The sequence below is a fragment of the Brassica rapa genome, chromosome A02, assembly GCF_000309985.2.
Source record: "Brassica rapa cultivar Chiifu-401-42 chromosome A02, CAAS_Brap_v3.01, whole genome shotgun sequence".
Classification (NCBI taxonomy): Eukaryota; Viridiplantae; Streptophyta; class Magnoliopsida; order Brassicales; family Brassicaceae; genus Brassica; species Brassica rapa.
Genome location: NC_024796.2, coordinates 17438566 through 17458086, shown reverse-complemented (window position 1 = coordinate 17458086; position 19521 = coordinate 17438566). Strand labels below are relative to the sequence as shown.

The 19521-nt window shown below is 34.7% G+C and overlaps 1 long non-coding RNA gene across 1 annotated transcript; it reads right to left on the bottom strand.

Annotated features, from left to right (window-relative positions):
* Window positions 1-1358: 1358 nt before the first annotated feature.
* On the bottom strand, window positions 1359-19397 carry LOC117132089. Its single transcript, XR_004455581.1, has 2 exons — window positions 15209-19397; window positions 1359-5316 (listed from the first exon to the last, which is right to left on the bottom strand). It is a non-coding gene; the product is annotated as an uncharacterized LOC117132089 (long non-coding RNA).
* Window positions 19398-19521: the final 124 nt, after the last annotated feature.

The following is a 19521-nucleotide window of genomic DNA, read 5'->3' as shown; positions in this document are numbered from 1 at the left end:
ATCACTATCAAATCCTTAGTGTGGGTTTTAAAATCTACAACGCGGGTAAACAAAGATAAAAGAGGAAGAAGAGAGAGGCTCCGGCGCTATCACGCGCAGCCACACACCAACCAGTTGTGGAGAGGCTAACTTGAATTTGTGGTCGAGAGGAAAAGAGAGAGAAAGATACTGTGTTTAAAAATCTTTTTTCTACGTGTTTGTAACCTTTTCTTGCTTGCTACTTGCATAGTATGTTATCTCTTCAAGTATTTCTACATGCATGAATGTTTTTTTTTTGCTTGAACTAAATGAATGTCTCAAATTTTGTGATGTTTAAGTGTCTTTCTTTACATTAATATATTGCTCTTTTATGAATGTTATAACTTCTTGTCTATGTTTTGATTTGTCATTGACTATACTAGTTTACTTCACTTTATTTATCTTTCTTTCTTTATTCTACTGCAGCTGTTTCCGATAATCAGAAATTGTACTTACTCAGATTTGGTTTCTGATTTCAACTCAGACACCAATGATACCACTCAAATTACCCTAAGGAGTGAATTACTCTCTCAAATAAGAGGTTCAGTTGCAGTACTTAGGGATTGAATCCACAAGGAGCTAGGAAACCTATTAAATCTAATAAAGTTATTAATTCTAAGTATTTGTTGTTTTATGGGTTTAAAAGTAAATAGCAATCCTAATTGAGCAAGTCTATTGTTCGACTAACAAGATGATTGGGGGTGTAACTTATTGGAAGATATTAGATGCAGGGCTTCTATTCAGGTGTTGGAGATTATAATCCTATAGATGCCTAACAGTTGCATGCATGATATATTAGAACTCAACTCCTTAATCACAGTGATCAGTGATGGAAATGTTTCACTAGTTAACTAACTATGATCTTGGATCCCAGCTGTCATATTTTGATCACAAGAAAGTGTCGATCGATGATCCTATAGAGATATCAATCGATACACCTTTCGCAAATATCGATCGATTGTCAGAAGACAATATAGATTGATGCTTCTAGCTAAGCCCTAGGCGTGGGTTGATAATGATCACTAGTCTCTTAGATCAGCGGTTAGCTCTCTCTAGCAGTCCTAGCTTGACAGATTAGATTCAGGACAAGATGATCAAGGATGCTTGACACATGCTAATTTCTAGGTTCATGTTCTAGTTAGCAAGGCTAAAACAAGCAATAAGAACAATCAATCAATGAATATCACAACTTAGCAAATCTATAGTTGGGCCTAATCCCTCTAACCTATTTGAACCCTGAATCTAACAAGTAAATTACTCAGACATAGCTAAGCAATTCATAATACAAAATATAGATAAAAACTGCATAGAGTAGAATAGATGAATCAATGGAGTTCCAATCACAAATCTCTCTATGATCTTCTCTCCTCTGAAAGTAAGAATACAATGGTGGCTGAAACTCTCTAAAAAACTCTCCCTTGCCTCCTAACACTTAGGCAAGTATATAACTATTAGGTTAAAAACTCGTCAGGGGTAATCTTGTAATTTGGTAAAGCCTTGGGTTTAAAGTCGGCTGGAACCAAGTCGTGCGTTCCACGTCTCGACATCGATCGATGGTAAATGATGTACATCGATCGATTTCTTCTTCTTCGTATCGACCTCTGATGGTCAGTTCGGATGAAATCTCTTTTAAGCTCCTAAATGCTCCATAATCATCACTTTACTTCAAGATACTTCTGAACCTGAAAACATACCTAATAGGATATAATATATAGTATATAGATAGTAAAACACTTATATATCATGGATGAAAATGGGTCAAATTCATGGTATATCAACTCCCCCAGACTTATCATTTTGCTTGTCCTCAAGCAAGACTAATGTTTGACTCAAAAACTTAGATAAAAATATATATCATAAGGTCTTCATGTGGACACACCGAGATCAATCATCTAGGAGGTAAGAGAAGCAACTTGTGGCCTCATTAAAAACCTTGATTGGAAAACAACCAATCAAGGAAAAAAGAATACACACAAGCTACTTGCCTAAATGATAATCAGCTTGAATGTAGATTATCTTGAATGTAGATCAAAGTGTCTCTGATGATAGCAACTTTATTTCGGCTCACATACTCTTCAGTTGTAGGTTCTCCACCAGCTACAAGCGCTATGCTCTTCTTACAATCCAATCTACTCCACTTGCACCAAAGACAGTGAGTGCTTCTCTCAAACACCCTAGTTGGACAGCATAAATGAAAAAAAGTGATTGATTCCTTCAAAGAAACAGACATGTTTACCTTGGTACCTTATCAACCTAATATGAATATTATTGGTTGTAAATGGTTGGGTACAACCAACCAATTTAAATGTTGGTGGGACATTGAAAAATCTAAAAGCACGTCTGGTAGCAAATGGTTATTGATCATGAAGAGGGCATTAACTACATGGAAACCTATAGCCCTGTTGTTAAACAGCCACAGTAATATTGGTTCTTGATATTGCTATTTCTTTTCAGTGGGATATAAAGCAGTTGGATGTTACACTGATTTTCTTCATGGTGAGTTCACAGAGACTGTCTACATGCATCAGCCTCGAGGATTCATTGATAAAGACAATCCAGTCTATGTATGCAAGATAAACAAAGCTATATAATGGACTCAAGCAATCTTCTAATGGTTCAACAAATTCAGTGATTACTTGCTGGCCTTCATATTTTTCTGCAGAAAATTGGATCCTTCTCTTTATTTATCATCAGGATGACAACATCAGTCTACTGCTCATATATGTAAATGATATGATCTGACAAGAAACAACAAGGCTCTTATCTCTAAGTTCTTTGAGGCTCTGAATAATCAGTTCAAGATGAAAATAAAGGGCGTCTGCATTATTTTTTGGAAATTCAAGAAACTTTTCATGAGTCTGGACTCTTTCTTAATCAGGAAAATACACTAAGGATCTTCTATTTATTGATGGGATGTATGAGTGTACATCCATGCCCAGTCCTATGCCACTTCAACTCCATCTGGTTCCTGATTAAGAAGTACTCTTCTCATATCCAACTTACTTTCAAAGTTTAGCCGGCAAGCATCAATATCTCACCCTCACAAGGCTGGACATTGCCAGAAGATGCATTCTACAGGGGTTTCTGATTTTAATCTTCTGAAGCGCATTTTATGTTATCTTTGAGGTACAACTAACTTTGGTATCTTTTTCACTTCACACTGATTTCACAATCCAAGCCTATTGTCATAGTGATTTGGCAAATTGCAAAGAGACAAGAAGCTCTACTGGGGTTTCTATATATTCGTTGGTTCGAATATCATCTCTTGGTCAGCTAAAAAACATGATACAATGTCTCGTAGTTCAACATAAGCGAAGTATATAAAATTATCAGAGACTACAGCAGAACTCACTTGACTTGGTTATCGTCTCAGTGATATCGGTCTTTCTCAAACATCTCCTCTAAAATCTTATTCTGACAACCTCTCTGCCATTTATTTGTCAGCAAATCCTGAACTCCATAAAAGCTCTAATCATTTTGATGTTGGTTTCCACTATTTTTGAGAAAGAGTTGCGCTTGGAGCTTTGATTGTTCATCATGTTTATTCTGCCTATCAGTTGGCTGATATATTTACAAAGTCCTTTCCAATTTAGCCGTTTGTCGAGCTTAGTTTCAAACTTGGTGTGGATCAGTCACCACCCACAAAAATTTTAAGGGGGAATGTCAGCAAATCACAACATTAAAATCTGTCTAAAGACAAAAACCAATGAGTATTGACAACAAGCCTAAAGTGGACTCAAGACAGATTCAGACTTGGGCATGCAGCAAGACAAAAAGCCCATTACAACTGAAGAAGAGTTAATGGAGATTTCTGCAGATGAGACAAGAAACAGAGCATCCAATGCAGAAAAGCAATGCTCGTACGAGACAGCTCATACTCCCACGCTCCACAAAAATTTTGACGTTCTTGGATCAAGTGTGTGCGTGTGAACTAAAGTTTGAGAAGTCATGTTACTTAGACCATCTTCAATGGTTTACTCTATTTTTTTATTCTAAAATAGAGTAATTCTATAATAGAGTTTGAATTTATTCTAATAATATTCTATTTTAGAGTAAAAAATAGAATGATAAAAAAAAAAAAAATTATTCTATATTTGAAGTAAACCTATTTTTCACTCTATTATAGAGTGAGAAATAAAGTACTATTAGAGCATTTTTTACTCTAAACTCTATTTTAGAATGAAAAATAGAGTGGGATTGGAGATGCTCTTAGGGTTTTGATCATCTACTATATAAACATACTATTTGTATACAGTGGCGAAGCCAGTGCATGAAGAGAGTGGGCACGTGCATCCGTAATTTTGTTGATATTATGTATTTAGAATGTGAAATTATACAAAAACAAGCTAGGAGAGACGGTTGTAGTGCTATTGTGCACCCACGATGTTGCGAGTTCGAACTCGTGTAAGCATATATTTTATTTTTTAACAGATGTGCACCTTTTGAAAAAAAATTCTGGCTTCGTCCCTGCTTGTATAATTCGTGAACTTAAAGTTTCGAGAAATGAAATAGCGAGTTGTCTTCGTCTCTTTGTTCAAGTTATTGTCTTTATTGTTTCTACTTTTAATTATAACATGTTTCAGCATATGGGAAGCTCAACCGATACAAATCCATGTTATATTATACTTTAAAAAAACTAAAGTATGTATGCTTCCAAAATCCTAAATTGAAGCCGCTGCTCGGTAATATGCAAGCTCAGCATTCAATGCTAGAGAAGGGCATAAAGGTTTCACAACCGAGATTTAGAATGTAGTCGCATTACACAGTGAAATTGTTTACTCTCAATAAGTATTTTAAATCTGTAGCTGAAAATTTTGTGACGATTTTAAATCCGCGGCTATAAAATTTAGCGATTTAAAATTATGATCAATGGGTCACTGTGATTGGTCACTACGATTAGTCGTTGGTTCAATCGTTATTGCTAGTCAACAAACGAACAGGTCTTTTGTAATTTTTGTTTAAGAGTTAAAAGTCTTCAAGGAAAAGAAATATGATAAGAACATTATAGCAAACTACAACTATACATATCCCCTATATATTAATCATGGAGTATTACAACATGTTTTCGTAGCCACGTGTCATAACGAGAATGATTTTTAGAATTGTTAGAAAAATAAGTTGGTCCACATAAACATATACTATGCTTTTAATTAAACTAACTACCAAATTAATTAGTGGTGTACAAAATAATATTTTTTATTTCTTTAAATAAAAGCTATGGAATTACCTAATATGATTAACATATATATGATAATTAATGATTATGAATAATACATATTTGATAATAATTTTTCTAACCTTTCTCTCTTTTTTTTGTGGAAACACTGTAGCCCTGGTTAAGGTTTAAAGGCTTCTACATCCAGGTCTAGGGTTCGAATCCCATACTATGTAATTTATTGCAGATTACAGGAAATCCACGTTTCAACTCCCGGAGAGAGCGATTTATTACTACAGACTATGGAAGAAAGACTTACAATGAATCTTCAATATGGTGCAACTAAATCCAATCAGGCGTGGATTTTCATAGGACGGCTCAGGTGATGTAATTAGACGTAGAACCTCATGAAGCAGGTAGTATTGTCGGTTGTCAAATCGTCTCTGAAATCTTTCTCATAATTGAAATGCCATAATAAATCAGCATTAAAAAACCTTTCTCTTTTTTTTTTTTTGTTTAATTCACTACAAGAAAACGTAATTTTAACGAGGAAGTTTAACGAGGAAAAATAATCCTCGTAAAAAAACATTGATTTTGCGAGGAAAGTACGTGGAGAAAGAAAAGCATCGTTATTTCGTCGTAAGGTAACGACAAAACATATTCGTCGTAAAGACGATGTAAATTGACGTGGCTTTTACGAGGAAATAGTTTTTCCTCGTAAAAGCCACATAAATTTCGCGAGTGCTTTACGACGAAATATTTTACGTGTACTTAACGAGGAAATTTTGAATCCACCAACTTGGTAGGTGGCTCACGTTTTTTTTTGGCCATACAATTAATTTTCGTCGTAATTTCATAGTAAAATTACAACTACCAGATTCGAAATTTTCTATAAATATGGATGTTGAACATCATTTTAAACACACCAACAACAAAAAACGTGAAAGAAAAAAAAATGGCTGGCTCTGGGACTATTTACGAGTTGCGGAATTGGATGTATATGCATAGAGATGCTAACGGGAGAGTGACGAAAGAATACCTTGCGGGGCTGGAGACATTTATGCACCAAGCAGATTCAACACCGCTCGCCCAAGAAAGTGGTAAGATGTTCTGTCCTTGTCGGAAATGCAACAATTCGAAATTGGCAAACCGTGAAAATGTTTGGAAGCATTTAATAAATAGAGGTTTCACGCCAAATTACTATATCTGGTTTCAACATGGGGAAGGTTATAATTATGATCAGAATGAAGCTAGTAGTAGTAATAGCAATTTTCAGGAAGAACCGGTTAATCATCATTTGCATAATGAACATAGTTACCATCAGGAGGAGATGGTAGATTATGATAGGGTTCATGATATGGTAGCTGATGCATTCGTAGCTCATGATGAAGATGAAGAACCTAATATAGATGCAAAAAAGTTTTACGGAATGTTAAACGCGGCGAATCAACCACTTTACAGTGGTTGTAGAGAAGGTCTCTCTAAATTGTCGTTGGCTGCTAGAATGATGAATATTAAAACTGATCACAATCTACCTGAAAGTTGCATGAACGAATGGGCGGACTTGTTTAAAGAGTATTTGCCGGAAGACAATGTGTCTGCTGATTCTTATTATGAGATTCAGAAATTAGTTTATAGTCTTGGGTTGCCTTCGGAGATGATAGATGTCTGCATCGACAACTGCATGATCTATTGGGGAGATGATGAGAAGCTAGAAGTATGTCGATTCTGCAAGAAGCCACGATTCAAGCCGCAAGGACGGGGACGTAATAGGGTACCGTACCAAAGGATGTGGTACCTACCAATTACAGACAGATTGAAAAGATTGTATCAATCAGAGCAGACTGCTGCAAAGATGAGATGGCATGCCGAGCATACTCAGACGGATGGTGAGATGACTCATCCATCAGATGCAAGAGCCTGGAAACATTTCAACAAAGTACATCCGGATTTTGCTAGCAATAGCCGGAATGTGTATCTCGGATTATGCACAGATGGATTTAGTCCGTTCGGAATGTCAGGGAGACAATATTCATTGTGGCCAGTCTTTCTTACGCCATACAACCTGCCACCGGAGATGTGCATGCAACGGGAGTTGCTATTCTTGACGATATTGATACCTGGTCCGAACCATCCAAAAAGGTCCCTGGATGTTTTCCTACAACCACTGATAAAAGAGTTGAAGGATTTGTGGTCAACAGGGGTGAGGACGTATGACTGTTCAACGAAGACGAATTTTACGATGCGAGCTATGCTTTTGTGGACCATAAGTGACTTTCCTGCATATGGGATGTTGTCTGGATGGACTACACATGGGAGATTAGCTTGTCCATATTGTAATGGAACGACAGATGCGTTTCAACTGAAGAATGGTAGGAAGACAAGTTGGTTTGATTGTCATCGTCGATTTCTTCCCATTGGCCATCCTTACCGAAGAAACAAGAATTTGTTTAGGCACAAAAGGGTTGTGAGAGACACTCCTCCACCATATCTAACTGGAGAACAAATTGAAGCACAAATCGACTACTACGGAGCTAACGAAACAGTTCGTTGGGGTGGTAATTGGCATGTCCCTCGTAATATGCCTGATTCTTACGGTGTTCATCACAACTGGCACAAGAAGAGTATATTTTGGGAGTTGCCATATTGGAAGGATCTTCTTCTGCGCCACAACCTCGATGTGATGCATATAGAGAAGAATTTCTTTGAGAACATCATGAATACAATATTGAATGTCCCAGGGAAGACAAAAGACAACATAAAATCGAGGTTGGACTTGCCGGATATTTGCTCAAGAAGCGAGTTACATATTAAAAGCAATGGACAAGTTCCCGTTCCGATATTCAGACTGTCTTCAGAAAAAAAGTCGGTGTTGTTCAACTGGGTGGCATCAGAAGTGAAGTTCCCCGATGGGTATGTTTCAAATCTCTCTAGATGTGTTGAAAAGGGTCAAAAGTTCTCTGGGATGAAGAGTCATGATTGTCATGTCTTTATGCAACGACTACTGCCCTTTGCATTTGCGGAGCTACTTCCAACAAACGTACATGAAGCACTTGCAGGTTCGTAGTGTTTTATATCACAATAATTTTATAACGGTCTAGTTTGCAAAATAATATACGACTAACAATGTGTTTAATTGTTTTTGGAATATAAAAGGCATTGGAGCATTTTTCAGGGATCTGAGCACACGCACTCTTAAAGAAGAAGTTGTAGAACAGCTTCAGGAGAACATTCCCATCTTATTGTGCAACTTGGAGAAGATATTTCCTCCTGGATTTTTTGACGTCATGGAGCATCTAGCTGTCCACCTCCCATATGAAGCATTGCTTCGTGGACCTGTACATTACGGATGGATGTATCAGTATGAGCGAGCCATGAAATATTTGAAGGGAAAAGCAAAGAACCTCGCCAAAGTTGAAGGTTCTATAATTGCTGGAAGTTTGACGGAAGAAGTTTCTCACTTCACATCGTACTACTTTGCGTCAAAAGTACGTACCCGTAGAAGAGCTCCAAGAAGATATGATGATGGTGGAGTTGCGCCAACATATGCAGTTGCTGGTGTTCCAGACATCTTTAGCCAGATTGGACGACTCGGTGGGAAGTCTAAAGAGGTTTGGTGGTCGAGTGAACAAGACGCTCATAGTGCACACACCTATATTCTACTCAATTGCGAGGATCCATTGATGCGTTATTTTGAAAGGTAACATATATGGACACTTCAAAACACATATAATTAATTATATAATTGCAAGAGATTCATTCCTATGAAATGTGATTAATTTTACAGCCTATTTGTTTCTCAAGTCGAAGAAACATTTCCTGGTATATCCACAAGTGACGTAGACAAAAGGAAAGATCAGCACTTCATTAAGTGGTTGCGGAATCAGGTATTATAACTCAAACTATTTTTTCATACATGATTTGTATTTTAATGTTCTCTTTATTTTTGCAGGTTGATTATGACGACGATGCAGATTATCCTAAGTGGTTACACGAAGTAATTCAATCTCCACTTGTAAAGGTCACCACATCACAGATGTATTTCACACGAGGCTACACTTTTCACACATATGAGTATGGTAGACAGCGGGCGACCAGTAACTATGGAATATGTGTGAAAGGGGAAACAGATTTCTACGGGATCTTGACGGAGATTATTGAAGTCGAATTTCCAGGGATACTGAAGCTGAAATGCGTCATCTTCAAATGTGAATGGTTCGACCCCGTCGTCAACAGAGGTGTTCGGTCTAACAAATTTGGTGTAGTTGATGTCAACGGTGGACGTCGGTACAACAAATTCGAGCCTTTCATCTTAGCTTCACAAGCAGACCAAGTTAGCTTCCTTCCATACCCTCGGATGAGAGATTCGGGTATAAATTGGTTAGCAGTGATCAAAGTTACACCTCGAGGACGAATCATCAGTGGAGAAGAACCACCATTGCAAGAAGAACAGATAAATGAAGTCGAGGAACCTGAACAAGAAGTTGATGACATCCTTCTCATTGATCCGCATAATCACGAATACGAAGATCTTACCGATGATGCCACAGACGAAGCTGTAGAAGACGAGTTTAATGAAAATGATGATATTTCTAGTGATGACGAGAATGTCGATGTATCCGATTGATGTATTTGATTTTGTGTAGTTTGTTTTATGAATAAGGTAATGTGAGAGTTTGTTTTATGAATAAGGTAATGTGGGAGTTTGTTTTATGAATAAGAAATTGTGGGAGTTTGTTTTATAAATAAGTAAATGTGGGAATTGTGGTTTGGAATGGAAATAAAGATGGGGTTTGGAATATATGAAGTAGAAGATAAGGAATATGGGGTTTTGGGGTTTGGGGTTTCGGATTTTAGGGATTTAAACGTACTGCTCGTTAATTCCTCGTAATTTGACGTCGAATGTACGACGTAATCCTCGTTTATTCCACGTAGGACAGAATCGTCGTAAAGAACTCGTTAGCTTACGTGGAAATAACGACGAAAGTAAAAAAAAATAAAGAAAGCGAAACCCGTTAATTCCACGTAGGACGGAATCGTCGTAAAGACCTCGTAAGGTAAATTGACGTAAATACCACGTAAAGTAAATGACGAAGGAGGCACTCTTTAATTCCACGTAGGATGATTTCGTCGTAAACACCTCGTAACAGAAATCGTCGTAAAAACCTCGTAGAATTAAAAACTAGAAAAAAAAGGAAAAGAAGAGAGACACCAGATTTACATGTGGCAAGACTTCCAGAATTATAATACTTAAGTCTCGCCCACATAAATTCTAATATCTTCTCTTCTTTTTTTTTTCCAAATATTTTCTAATTTGGTGAAAAGCGGACTAGCTACTTCCTCATAGTATAAAAACTAGAAAAAAAGAAAAAAAGAAAGATACTGGAATTATATGTGGCGAGACTTAAGTCTCACCCACATAAATTCTAATATCTTCTTTTCTTTTTTTTTTTTCAAATATTTCTAATTTGAAAAGTATTTTGGTGAGGAGTGTGATTTGAGATAGGGTGTGTTTTGTGAGTTTGTGTGTGTGGTTTGAGAAGGAAAGTTGTGGGTATTTATAGAAAATAAAGGCTCGCTAATTCCTCGTAACTGGTTAACTCGTTAATTCCACGTAACCCATTTCGTCGTAAAAACGTCGTTAACGAAAACGCGGGCCTTTGTATTTCGTCGCTATTTCGTCGTAAATGAAAACGCGGGCCTCTGTAATTCCTCGTAAGTTTACGAGGAAATTACGAGGACAAGTAATCTTATATATATCCCGAGCGAGCTCGCTCCGTCTTTCCTCTCCACTTCCTCTCCACTTCCTCCCTAATTCGTAGCAATGGTAAGTCTCTCTAATTCCTCTCTAGTTTGATTAGTTTAGGATAGATTAGGTGGTTAGTATAGGGAATTTAGATAGGTTTACGGATCTTATGTTATTTAGTGTTGATTAGGTGGATAATGTTGGGAAGTATATTGTTCACGAAAATTTAAAAAATTAAATTTTTTTCTCAGGTTCGAAAAGGTAGACTTACTGCCCATTACAGAGAGATGTTCGGTGAGCCGGGTAGTCGTTTAGACCCGTCGTCTTCTTCAGCTCCCGGTTCTTCGGGTCAGGAGACTGTCCCCGAGACTCAGTACACTCAGAGAGTCATTGGATCTCCTTCTTCTAGTGCACCATCGGTTCCTCACGTGCCTCCCCAGATGGCTCCTCCTCCTGTGCCTCCTACGATGCCGGCACCTCCGATGCCCGCGGCCGAGATTCATCCCGATTTGATGGTGCCTCCGAGTGCTCCTTACTCGCAGTACACCGTAGAGGACATTCTCCGTCTGCCAGGCAGAGAAGGTTTACCAGTCATCGACCCCGACCGACCGGACGGAACTTTATGGTATGTTTCATTATTTTTTTATTCTTTTTAAATTCTTTTATAACTTTAAAAAATAATTTATATTTTAAATTTGTATTTTTCAGGTGGGGGATTGACGGATGTCTTGCATCGGACGTAACCGACACGATAAAAGGTTACTTCTCCATGCCACATCCGAACTGGAAAACGACGCCCCACTACGTCAGAAAGACGTGGTTCAAAATTTACGCTGTAAGTTCTATTAATTAAATATATATCTTTAAATTTTTTTATTATTTATATATATATTTTTTCTGAAAAACTAATTATAAATTATTTTTTCCAACAGCAAAAATATAATTGGGCCTTGGGGATCACTGAGAGGGTGAGGAAGAAGTTTGTCGCGAAGGCGAAAGTTCGCTTGTTGGACACGGTCTCCAACTGGAAGGGTGACTGGATCGTGAAGGGGTATGAGCGTGGCAAACCCGCTGAGCTCACCACGGATGTCTGGGATGGCCTCATCCGATATTGGCGTCTTCCTGATTCCATTAGAATCGCCCAGTCTTGCTCTAACTCCCGTAACACAGTCGATGAGCACGGGAACGGGCCGATGCTTCACACTACGGGCCAAAAACCCCACGCCGGTGTCCGTTTGGAAATGGTAATTAAAAATTTAATTATATTAAATTTTTAGTATATTTTTATATATATTCTAATTAACAACTTTCTTAAATGTTTTTTTAGGCCAAAGAGACGGGAGAATTCCCGTCTCTTATGCAACTTTACGAGAGGACCCACAAGAACAAGGCGGGCCGATTTATAGATGGCAAGTCCGAGCAAATCTACAACGATTTGGCTGCTCGGGTTGAAGAACGCCAGACCCAGCTGACCCAACAGTCCACCGATGGATTACCCGTCACCTTATCCACACCTGAAGTGGATAAGCTTTACGAGGAGGTAAATTTTCTAAAATTTTAATTTTCTTAAATATTCATTTAATTTAACTTTAAATTTTTACTAACAAAATTTATTTTTTGTTTTTAAGGTTGTCCCTAAAAAAAAGGGACGGACGTTGGGGATTGGTTCCGTCAACGATGTTCCGAGAGCGACATCGTCTTATGTTCAGCGACGGGATGATGAAGTCTCTCAGCTGCGTAGGGAGTCCGAAGAGCTGCGTAGAGAGTCTACTCAGCTGCGATCTCGTATGGGTGGACTCGAGGGCTTCTTGGACGTTGTAGCGGCCACAAATCCGGAATGGGCGACTTTGTTGAGGACCATGCGACAACAAAATCCTATCCCAGGCCAGTCACCGACCGACGACTCACATGCCGAGGCGGATGTTCAGGCGAGGAGTGATGAATTCTACGAGGCGATTAACGACCACCCTTAGTTCTTTTTAATTTCGGTTCTTGTATTATGAATTCAAAACTTATTTATATATAAAATATTTTGGTTTTGATTTTTTTAGAATTTTAATTTTATTAATAATTTAAATAATTTAAATTATATTTATAATTATAATTTTTATATTTCTATAAAATAATGAAACGAAGTAAATTCGTAGCTAATTTTGCGGCTTCTTTACGTGGAAGCTTAACGTGGTTTTTACGAGGAAACATTTACAAGGAAATAACGTGGAAATCTATCAAGGTTTTTATGTTTTCTTTACGTGGAAAGCTGTCAAGGTATTTACGTTTATTTTACGAGTATTTGTTTACGTGGGTTTTACGAGGAATGTTTTTCGTGGTATTTACGAGGAAACTTAGCGACGTCCTTACGTGAAATCTTTACGTGGTCTTTACGACGAAATATCCTCCTTCGCTTTTACGACGAAATTATTTCCTCGCTACTTTACGACGAATTAGCGAGGATATATGCGTTACGACAAACGTATAACGACGAAACGGGTTTCCTCGCTAATTCGTCGTAATACTGCTTTTACGACGAAGTAACGAGGAAAACTGCCCTCGTAAAACTTGTGTTTTCTTGTAGTGATTTTATAATATTAAAAGAAATTAAACAATCACATTAAACATATAATAAAAAAATTTAGATTTTTTCTTATATATTATATTTTCAATTTTTTAAAACGACTATAAATTACTAAAAATGGTAAAAATCCCACATTGAAAATTTGTGATCAATGGTTTAAGTTTCTTTTTTTTGTTCAAGCAAGATAAAAATGATGATCAAATATCGTAGGGGTGGGCATTCAGATACATATTCGGGTTCGTATCGGGTATTTCAGTATAAATGTATAAACTCGTTCGGGTATTTCTACACTTCAAGTCGGGTTCGGGTATTTTATGTCCGGATTTAGATATTTTGGGTCATGTTCAGATATTTAAATTTTGAAGAAAAAATAAATAAATTATTCATTGTTTAAGTTTTTTGTATTTAAAATATATTTTAACTTATCTGGTTTTCTAATTTTTAAAATAGTAAACTATTAATAGGTTTGAAGATAAAAATTTAAAAATAGAAAGACACTTATTTAGTTGTTGTTTTGAAATTTTAGATGCAACTTTTGTTAATGCAAGAAACAAGAGTTTGATATGTATTTTAAGTAGTAGCAAATAATTTTGTCCATAATTATATGTATATTATCTAACTTTGAGAAATAAGCATCATTAATATAAATATTTTGAATAAAATCAGAGAAGTAAACTAGAAATATACGGTTAAGTATACTTAAGTTTGGTTATCTTCGTATATCCATTCGGATTCAGATATTACCCGAACTGGTGAAATAAGTAATTTTTTTTGTTGTTCTAGAATTAGATGATTTTTAGACCAAACTGGTGAATATATACTAGATAAATATTTATATTTCGAGTCTGCATTTATATATTATATAACATCTCGATATATTAGATTTGAACACTAATCTACTAATATAGTTTGCCGGTGATTTTTTTTTTAAATTTTGATTCTTAGATATGTATCTGGAGTGAAACTAATTTTTACAGATGTCCATTTTTTTTTAAATTGACACTTATTTAATTCACCGAATTCATAGAAGAAGTTAAAAAAAAACTTAACTCATATCAATAAAACAAAGACGAGAATAAAAGCACAATATTATAGAGGTAGAAAATGAACTTATTTATGGAGAGTCAATGGTAAACAAATTGAGAGCAGAAACCTAATCCGCTTTCGTCATTATATAATCGATGTTGCTTGTTTGGTTTTGGTGATTTGTATCAACCGAAATTTTTTTTTTTTTGTGCATATGAAGTCTTAGAAATAATTAAAATGAGATGTAATACGTTAACTCTTCAACAACGATGATATATTTAAGAGACCAACATTTATATTCGTCATTTTATAATCGATAAATATTGTAGTGTTGTAAAATATTAAAACTATTTAATAAATAAACATTATTATAAAAACTCCCTCCGCGCATGCGCGCAGGTTATCATCTAGGGTTATCCCCTATATATTAATCCTCGATCATTACAACATGTTTTTGTAGCCACGTGTCATCACAAGAATGATTTTTAGAATTGTTAGAAAAATAAGTTGGTCCATATAAACATGTACTATGTTTTTTTATTAAACTAACTATCAAATTAATTAATTGTATAAAAAAGAATATTTTTTATTTTCTTAATTAAAAGCTACGGAATTACCTAATATGGTTTACATATATATGAAAATTAATGATTATGAATAATACATATTTGATAACAACTTTTCTAACCTCTCTCTTTTTTGTTTAATTTTATACAATTAAAAGAAAATAAAAAATCACACTTAGCACATAATAAAACTGTTTAGATTTTTTCTTATATGTTATATTTTTGAATTTTTTAAAACGGCTATAAATTACAAAAAAAAGGTGAAAGTCTAACATTGAAAACTTTGTGATCAATGGTTTAACGTTTTTTTGTTCAAGCCAGATACAAATGATCATATATCATAGGGGTGGGCATTCCGACACACGTTCGGGGTCGTATCGGGTATTTCAGTATAAAGGTATAGAACCCGTTCGAGTATTTCTACACATTGAGTTGGGTTCATGTATTTTATTCGGATATTTTGAGTCGGGTTCAGATATTTAAATTTTGAAGAAAAAATAAATAAAGTATTCATTGTTTAAGTTTTTTGTATTTAAAATATATTTTAACTTAACTGGTTTTCTAATTTTTAAAAGATTAAACTATTAATAGGTTTGGAGATAATACTTTAAAAATAGAAAGACACAAATTTAGTTATTGTTTTGAAATTCTAGATGCAATTTTTGTTAATGCAAAAAACACGAGCTTGATATGTGCTTTAAGTGAGTAGCAAATGATTTTTTTCATAATTATAAGTATATTATCTAATTTTGAGCAATAAGCATCATTAATATAATTTTTTTGAATAAAATAAGAAAAGTAAACTAGAAATATAGGATTAAGTATATTTAAGTTTGGTTATCTTCGGATATCCATTCGGGTTCGAATATATTGCCCCTTCGGATTCAAATATTATCCGAACTGGTAAAATTAGTATTTTTTTTTTGTTTTTCAAGAATTATATGATTTTAGACCGAGCTGGTGAATATATAGTAGACAGATATTTATATTTCGAATATTTATTTATATTCTATAACAGCTGATTTGAACACTAACCTGTTAATATAGTTTGCCGGTGAATTTTTTTAAAAATTTTGATTCTTAGATATGTATCTCGAGTGAAACTAATTTTTACAGATGTCCTTTTTTTTTATAAATTTGACACTTATGTAATTCACCGAATTCATAGAAGAAGTTAAAAAGGAAACTTAACTCATATCAGTAAAACAAAGACGAGAACTAAAGCATAATTTTATAGAGGTAGAAAATAAAATCACTTATGGAGAGTCAATAGTAAACAAATCGAGAATAGAAACTTAATTCCATTTTTTCATTATACAATCGATGCTGCCTATTTGATTTTGGTGATTTATGTCAGCCGTAAAACTTAATGAAAAATGTTACATAGACGATTCAACAACCGACAATACTACCTGCCTTACGATGACCTACGCCTAACTGCATCATCCGAGCCGTCCTATGAAGATCCACGTCTGGCCAGATTTACTTGCACCATGTTGAAGATCCCTTGCAAGCCTTTCCTTTGTAGTCTGCATAATTGTTAAATAAACCGCTCTCTCCGGGACTTGAAACCTGGATTTCCTGTAATCTGCAATAAATTGCATAGTCTGGTATTCGAACTCCAGACTTGGGTGTAGAAGCCTTTAAACCTTAACCAATAGGCTACGGTGCTTCCACAGCTAATTTATTTCTTGTAGCACACGAGAATAGCCATGGGCATTTAGCGACAACCAAAGTAAACCAAACCAATTGAACCGAGCTTTTTTAGCTTTGGTTTCGTATCTGGTTTGTGGCTAAGAACCGACCGATTCTCAGTTCGGTTTGGTTTGGCAAGCAATTAGTTCAACAAATAGCAATCAGATACACTAAAGAAACCCAATTTTCTGAAATTGAATTTGAAATCTGTATAGAAATTGGTTCAGATTAGAACACAAGTAATACCTAAAACGAATTGAAATATAGTTCGGTCAGTCCAACAACATTTAAACAAAAAAAACAAATAATAAAGTAACCGAAAATTTGAAAGGTTTATTTGCCAAATAACCAATAAAAAAAAAGAGATTTAGATTTGTGCTGAGAAGGTAAAGAGAGATAGGAAGATAAAGTAGGAGAAAGAGAAGGTTTTGGTTAGTTAGTAAATTGTAGTTTTAGTTGTGTATACTTGGCCTAATTTCCCAATGCCCTACACAAATCAATGATATGTGGTTCCTTAGGCTTGGACAAAAATATCGGAACCAAAGATCCAAACTAGAGGTAGACCAAAATATTCAAATAGTTTTTATATTTGTGTATCTGAAATAACTGGACCGAGAACCAAACTGGTATCTGAATATATAAAAATATTAGTTATATATTCATATAACATAACAAAATATATATTTATAATTTAATAAAAAAATATTTTTTAAAACTAAATTATTACAAAATATCCAAACTACCAAAAATATATGAAAGTATCTTGATATTTTTATTTGAAATATCCAAGATTTTTATCAGAATAATCCTACTTATTTTATATTGGGAAAATTGCCAAAAAAGAACAAAAAAATCAGATTGTTGTCCCTTTGGTATAAAATCAATTTTATCCATTTTTTTTTCCTTTTTACCCTTTGTATTTCTGAAAACTAATGAAATAAATTATTTTGTGAATCAAAAAATTATTAAAAATATAAACAATTAATAAAACATCCATATACACAAGCTGGTAATTTTCTTTTGTTCAAAAACTTGGTAAAATAAGATTTTTAAAATACGTTCTACTAAAAGTTGAATGTGTCTTCTACGAAAATGGTATAGTAGAAAACAATTTCTAAAATCAACATGTTCATCTACTTCTTTTAGAAAACCCATTTTACTATTTACTAAATTTCTAAAAAAGAGGAATGTGCATTCTACTAATCGTAAAAGTATCCACTTTTCTTCTGAATGCATCTTCTACTTTTATAAAGTATTCTAAATTTCAGGGAATGTGTTTTCTACAATGTACTCTTACGTCTACTCAAAGTAGAAAGTGTATTCAGAATTTTTATCATTCTTCTAAACTTTTAGAAGTCGCCTTCTACGGATAAGAATACCTAATTTTTTTTTGCAAAAATTAATGAAATTTCAGTTAAGAAAATATTCTAAAAATCTCCTAGAAATACTCTAACTTCCTAAAACGTGTTATGGTCGATTTTACTTGAAAAAAAATTAAAAAAAAAAACAATTCTCTCTTCTCTTCTTCATCAATCTATGGTTTTTCCATAGTTTTTCTTTTGATTTTTTCCACAAACTCTTGTTCTCTAGTTCTCTATGATGCATATATATACCTCTTTTTGTTGGATTGCCTTTCAACTGTTTTTTTTCTTTTTTCCATTAACTTTTTTTTTAATTCAAATTAACTTTTAAATTATGTTTAATTAGATTAAATATAGGGTTGGTTTTGGGATTATGAGAAAAAATATACTATTGAGACAACTTTATGTTGGGCTTATACCAAGGGGACAACAACCTTGTTTTTTTGTTCTCTTTTAGCAATTTTTTCTTTTATTATTTTACCTAATATACCAGATATTTAACCTTAATTATCCAAATTACCTGAAATAACTTATTTGTTACCATAATCAAATGAGAGCCCAAAATTTTGGGTGTTTTTTTGTTGTTAGTTTTACTATCCGAACCGAACTGAATCCGAAACTATCCGAAGTTCGTTTCCAACCGGTTGTTAAGTTAGATGGGCTTCCAACCTAAAACTAATTGGTGATAAGTAGATTGACCAATCTATCTTATATATTGTTTAAGATCCTTTTTAACTACTGATGTTGAATACTTTGTGTCTAATACGCTCTTTAAGCATTAATCTCAAAATATTATGGCAATGATCGATAGGCCAACACTGGACCAAATCGATAGATCATATTGGACTGCATGGATCGGGCTATATATCATGTTAAGCTACATGAGCTTCTAACCTAAAATCACCCAGCGGCTATGTATTCGAAACTACCAAAAATAAGTTCGGTAATAAATGGATGGATCCTTTAATCATTTATCCTAACAACCTGATACCTAAAATACCAAAACTAAACCAAAGCGATATTTAAATTGTTCATACGTACTGGTTCCAATAAATCTTTATTAATAATAACTCGATCGTGGAAGCACTATAGCCTATTAGTTAAGGTTTAAAGGCTTCGAACCCCAGACTATGTAACTTTTTTGCAGATTACAGGAAATCCAGGTTTCAAGTCCCGGAAAAAACGATTTATTAATGAAGAAATGTTTACAAGGAATCTTCAACATGGTGCAAGTAAATATGGTCAGGAATGGATCTTCATAGGAGATGCAATTAAGCGTCGATCTTCATAAGGCATATAGTATTGTCGGTTATCGAATCGTATATGTAATATTTCTCATAAATGTAATGTTATAATAACTCAGCGTTAAAAAAATAATA